We start from the raw sequence: 6,399 nt of genomic DNA, 5'->3' as shown, positions 1-6,399 counted from the left end.
TGCTGTAAATGACAGTATTGCCATGTTTTTGAATGACTTATCGCATGGGTTGGTTTTGTGTTTATTTGCATTATTATGCTTTAAGAAAAACAGTATAATTGCAAAATTGTGATTTTTCGATATTTCTAGAATTTCGATAAAGTTTGTGCATATGTGTAATGAAAACACAACTATAGATGCAGAGGTATTTCTTGCAGCATGAGATGGTGCATTGCCATGCATGAAGATTATTTATGCAAACCACGCACCACTGAAGAAAGTGATCAGTCGGAAACTCCACATACTTTTCAGAGGTTATTTTCACACCTTCAGGGACAACACCAGCTCTATCCCTGTGATTCCAGCCCAAAACATGACTCTGCCCCCTCCTTGCTGATGTCATAGCCTTGTTGGGACATGGTGGCCAACCACCCACCCAGGGTTGCACATCATTCATCAGTGAACAAGACTATTTGGAAATGAGTCTTCATGTATGTCTGGGCCCACTGCAGCCGTTCCTTGTTCTGCCTTTATCAAAGGAACCCCTGTGTCTTCTGAATCAGCCACACATCTTTTAATAGTACAAGGATCACGCTTAAGTTTTTGTGAAATATCCAAGGTTTTCATACTTTGTCCAAGCTATTTCACTATTTCAGAATTTTCAGCAGCAGAGAGAAACTTTTTCTTTTCTATATTTCTTGAAGATTTTGGTCTACGTACTAATGTGGAACATCCTTCTTTAGTAGTTTTTCTTTTAATTTAACTTACTTTTAAAACTAATCATCACAGGTGTCTGAGATTGTCAGTGGTCCAAAGAGCCCTCAGACACAATATCATCCATGAGTTTAATTAAAAAACAAAGAATTGTATTTTGTTGACACTTAAATACAATTTGCATGATGATTTGGAACGCACTGTAAAGATACTAAACAAATAACTTTATTTTAGAGAAAAATCGTGTTTAATCTTTGTACATAAGTACCTTTTTTTTGAGTTCCAAAACAGACAGCCGTAGTTTTTTACAGTGCATTGTGTGCTTAAGTAGTTTTTTTGTCTTTTATTTTACAAATTGCGTGAAAGGAAATTTGGCTTCACTTTCTAACTTTTAGCTTTTGTTTTACGCATTCCTTTGAATGCATTCAAACTCTGTTTAAATTTAGGATTGATGATGATACCTAACAACGTGTTTGACAATTACCATCAAAATTACTCCCAACATTGGGGAAATGGGTACCTAAAACTCTCTAATTTAATATATACTGTTAGCAGGGACTTATTCTACTCTATGAATATAAATCCTTTTTCCTTTTAAATGGTGATCATTGAAGATTTGTTTTTGCTAACAGAAGAGTAACGACTATTTTGTGTAAGAAGTGCATCTTTTAACCAGTGAAAGGATTCTAACTTTGCAGCCCTCCTCCTCAGAAGACTATTGTTTAAAGTTTTTTTTCTCAATTTTCCATCTGCACAGATGCTCATTTACAGCTCAGTTTAATTCAAGGCGAAATGGCAGCACTAATCTCAGAATGATGTCCTTATTTCCATTCCTGCAATGAAGTGAGAGGAAAAAAACAAGCGTGGTTTCATTTTATTTCACATCTTTTTTATTTTTCCTGAGGGCTTGTGTTTCTTCGATGTTTTATGGACTTGCTGTTGTCTAAGTGGCACTCGTAGTTGTAGCAGACTGCGGCGAGCCGTCAGTGGCAAGAGTTGTGTTGTGGGCTTGTGACTCATTCTGTTATTGTTGTTTGGGAGCTTTGACATTTGCACTGTCTGCATGCTTTAAAATGTATCTTTTTCTGTTGGGAAATTAGGTTAGAGACAGTCGTTCTGGTAAAATGAAGTGGATCTTCAGGTGATGTCAAGTCCCTTCTCCACCAGATTTTGCGGACGATAGATTTCTGTCTTCCTCCTGTCTCTCTAAATTAGAGCAACTCGCTGGTTTGGGCTGGAGAATTAGGCAGTGTAGCTTATTCATATTTGGGTGTTTCAATTTGCCTGTGTTTTATAGCGAGCTGCTGAGCCGGTGGTTTCTTCATTAAAGGACACATGAAAGCAGATTTTAAAGGAGCGGTGGCGAGGCCAGGCTTCACTGACGTCTGTAGAGGATCAAGCAACAGAGAGAACAACTGAGTCCCCGAGCCAGTCGGTCTGAGCCAGAGGGCCTCACCCTCTGTGCCGGCAGCCAGCGGTAGGACACCAGACACACCACAGTGACTGTGTCAACACCAGAATACTATAGTTGACTCATGTGTCAGCAAAAGTTCAATGTTTCGAGAAATATCAAGTACCTGTCCGTGGAAGATAGAGACAATGCTAATGTAATCTTTAAATCTAATTCAAGTCAGTCTATCTATCAAGTGTCAGTTCATAACCAAGGTCGTCTCAAAGCGCCACACAAAAATGATGATAAAATCCAATTGAGTCCAGATTGGTCCAATAAAGTCAGACTGTCCTAATTGTATAGAAATGAAATATAAATGACCAACAGTTAACGCTAAAGGATTTTCATTGTAATCCCAGAACTGTGCTAGCAAAACTTGACAGATAGATAGAGAGTAAAAGCGCTTCCAATGCCTTAAAAACATGTAGGGTTGACCCGTATGGGAGCTGCGGTTTTCTTGGGTTTTCCGGACCCATAGAGGAACATATAAAGGAGGGGCTGCATTTTAAAGGGAGCGCAGGTGTGTAAGGCAGTTCCCTTGATGACCCTATGGTCATCTCAAGGGACATCATGAAAATGGAACATACCATTGTTGTGCGTGGTGTTACGCCACACTCAGTAGGGTGCAAGTACTGGCTCCTTGCTGTTTGCACACAAATGCTGCACATAGGGGGTGATATTAAAGTGCCTGTAGGATGCCCACACAAACTACTCTAGTCCAGTTTCCTAATTACTAATTGTCTGGTTTCACGCATAACTATCACAAGAACAGCACTCATGAGCCCCTTTTGCGTGTCACAGGATTTGCGGGTATTTAACCTTTCCTTTACCTTTGTGTGTATTGCATAAGTGTTTGCTACAACCTGCTGCTCACAGCATGTTCATAGAAAAAAATGTGCATGAACATCTTTGTGCTACGAGATCATCGAGCGGTCAACAACCTTGCTATTTCTTTGGGCCACCATACAAGTTTGACAATTTTTCAACCACAGACAGCCCGTAACCACCCATAAGGGCAGTTATAACTAAGGCTTTAATAGAAGATGAGTTAGAAAAGAGAACCAGACTCGGTAAGACTGATCATCTGCTGTGACCGATTATCTAGTACATGCAAGTTCAGACCTCATCCTAACCACAATGCTTCATCAAAGATCCACTCCAATGCAAATTGTGTTTTTTTTTGTTTTGTTTTTTAAGATGCTCTTGTAGAACGACAGGGTTTTTTTGACATTTTGGAAAAAAAATTACATAATCATGATTAAAAGACAACTGTGAATGCTCTGAAAATAGATCAAAAGATGATCGCAGAGGGACTTCAAGCCTTGAACACTTTTTTTCTGTAAAGTAAAGCAAAGTTGTAAAAAATTAGACTCAAAGGTCTCCGATAGGGAATAGTATTCAATGATTAATTACTGTATTTGAAAACACACTTAACCAATATGTAAGGGGGCTCCTAAATACCAGCAATGCTTTTCACATTTAACAGTTGAATGTTAGAAGCAATATTTGTATATTTAGTTTCCTTCCTTTAGGCTTAGAATGGGTATTCAGCCATCCAAAAGTGTTAAACCAAAATGGAAAATACAAGTTTCATTGAATGTTGCATTATGTGCAGGATTTAGGTGTTGTGCTGACTTTTCTGCATCTCAGATTTTGCAGTTTATTTCCATCCTGTTCAACCATCTTAACCATTTTTACCATTTTACGGTTTTCAAACATCATTTCCTCAGTGTACAACTGCTGTGGCAAATACCTGAAGCCACAACAATTCGTATTTTTCTGTGATAGCTGCTGGTGGATCGTCTCCGCTGTTTAACGGCTGGCGCTTAAAGGAAGTAAAAGTGTTGAGGTCAGATAGCAAAACAGAGGGTTAAGGCTCCTTTAAACACCCTGTGATTCATATCAGATGCACATTAAATGCCACGCAGCTAAATTTGTGCCTTGAATCTAATAGGTATTGTGGTTCACTCAGTGGTGTGTAACGAGCCTGTGTATCACTGTGCAGTAATGTGGCCTCCATATCTTTTACATGAACCCAACAATAATATTCAGCTCATTTAGTCTTTGCTCATATCCACACCCACAGCGTCTGCACATCAGCAAAACACCCACACGTCTTCTTCCTGTTTTGTAGACATCATTCCCTCGTCCTGAGTCATTGACTTTGCTTAGGTTTGTTAGTGACGATAATTCCAGTCCGACTGCAAGTCGACACAAAGCTTGTTATCTCGACTGTGAGGCTTAGAACAACATTTAATTATCATGATTGAGCCATGGCTGCGAATACACCGAGGGAGTTTTGAATTGTTGTTAAACATGAACTACTATATACCTGGTTTAAAGGTTGCATCAAATGATATCATTAAAACATTTGCATAAAATTCACCCCTGAAGTGTTTTCATGATTATCTTGATATGCTGATTTATTTTCACTTACTTTTAGTTTATTTCAATGCTCTTTTAGTGCCACAATCTTTGACACTGAAAAAACAGGCCCTCTAGAAATAAGTAAAAGATTCCTAAAATTTGAAAAATGTTCTTTAAATAAAACAATAAATATGCCAATGGGGTAAGAAAAATAGTCTTACCAAATACTCACTAAGGTAGGTTTTCTCAAACTAAGATTATTTTGCTGTTTAGAAACTTTCTTGATAAGATTATTTTTCTTGCAAGATAGAAAGTCATTTTTTCTTGATACAATAGTTTTTTTTTTACTTTCTTAAGATTCAGTTTTTCAGTGAACAGACGTGCAGTGTTCTAATGGAGCTCAATTACTTCCATCATTGCATACTTTATTTTTAAATAGTCCCTGTTTTTCTCCTCAGTAGCATCTTTCCTTCCTTTTCTACTTCTACTTCCTTGTGGAAGCCCACACTGTTGATGATAGCCCCCACTCACCTACTGTCACCTGTGAGTAATAATAACAGGGTTGCACCATTCATCATGCACTCCCTGAACATGCTCAGTAGCTCTTCATTATATTAATTATTCCGATTCCAAGAGCGATCATCAGCGACATCAAAATCCATCACTGTAATTCCCGCAGAGGCCCATAGCTTGTAAATAATCACTGATGTTGGTAGCAAGGTTCTGGCCTCACTGCTACCTTCAGAACCGCCCAGGTGGGTCCCAAATCCTCAGGAGAGAACAAAACAGTGCACAGCTCCTTCTCTGCCAACAGCTGAGGAAGAAGCTAATGAAAATGTTGAAGTGATCTGGTCAAATTTTGCTTTGTTTTATTTCTGAAAATGTGCAATATGATCTGAGTAACTACTGGTCAAAATACCAGCAACAGTTTGTGAAAACCTTGTTAAGACTTACAGAAAATGTTTGACTGCTGTCATTGCCAAAAAGGATTTATTAAATTATTATTATTATTTTATCATACTGCATTTATCCCACAATGTGAAATTTGTTCTCTGCATTTGACCCACCCCCTGGGGGAGTGGGGAGTTAAGGGACTTGTCCAAGGGCCCTCACTGGGTGATGGTAATTGCTCGCCATCTATATGATGTTAATTGCTCGCCATTGATATGGTAATTGCCCCATTGTTTATTCCCATCCGGGAAAAATGGGGCTCAATTACTTTCCATCCGGGAATGAACAATGGTACCCTGGTTTCCTGCGTGGTAGTCTCTCACCTTACCCACCGAGCTACCCAGCCGCCAGATATATGTAACAGAGTATTGAGTTGAACTGTTCTTATTGACCAAATATTGATTTTCCACCATAATTTACAAATAAATTCTTTAAAAATCAGACAATGTGATTCTGTGAATTTTTTTCTCATTTTGTCTCTCAAAGTTGATGTATACCTATGATAAAAATGACAGGCCTTTCTCATCTTTTTAAGTGGGAGAACGTGCACAATTAGTGGCTGAATAATTACTTTTTTGTCCCTCTGTTTTATTGTATAAATTGCAACAATGCTGCGATGACTAATGCAAATCATGCTAATTGAAGACATGGAATATACTTTAAATCTTAAAAAAGTACTGCTTCTGGCTGGGTGGCCCTAGCCCCTTTGCTGGGGGTGGGCTGGGGGACGGCTGTTTGACCACCGGGGGACAGTCTACCACCTGTCCCCAACTTACCCCCTTCCTTATATAACCTCATATTAGGGTGAGGGGGTGGGGGGTCTAGCCTGCGATGCGCCTTGGGGGGGGGCTACTTGGGAGTGGCCCCCCTCCTATGGTTGCCGTATGGAGTGGGCCCCCCCTCTTTCGGTTTTATTTGCACCTTAGACATGTAGGGTC

The sequence above is a fragment of the Oryzias latipes genome, chromosome 11 (genome assembly GCF_002234675.1).
Source record: "Oryzias latipes chromosome 11, ASM223467v1".
NCBI classification, from domain to species: Eukaryota; Metazoa; Chordata; class Actinopteri; order Beloniformes; family Adrianichthyidae; genus Oryzias; species Oryzias latipes.
Note: the sequence above shows the minus strand (reverse complement) of the source record.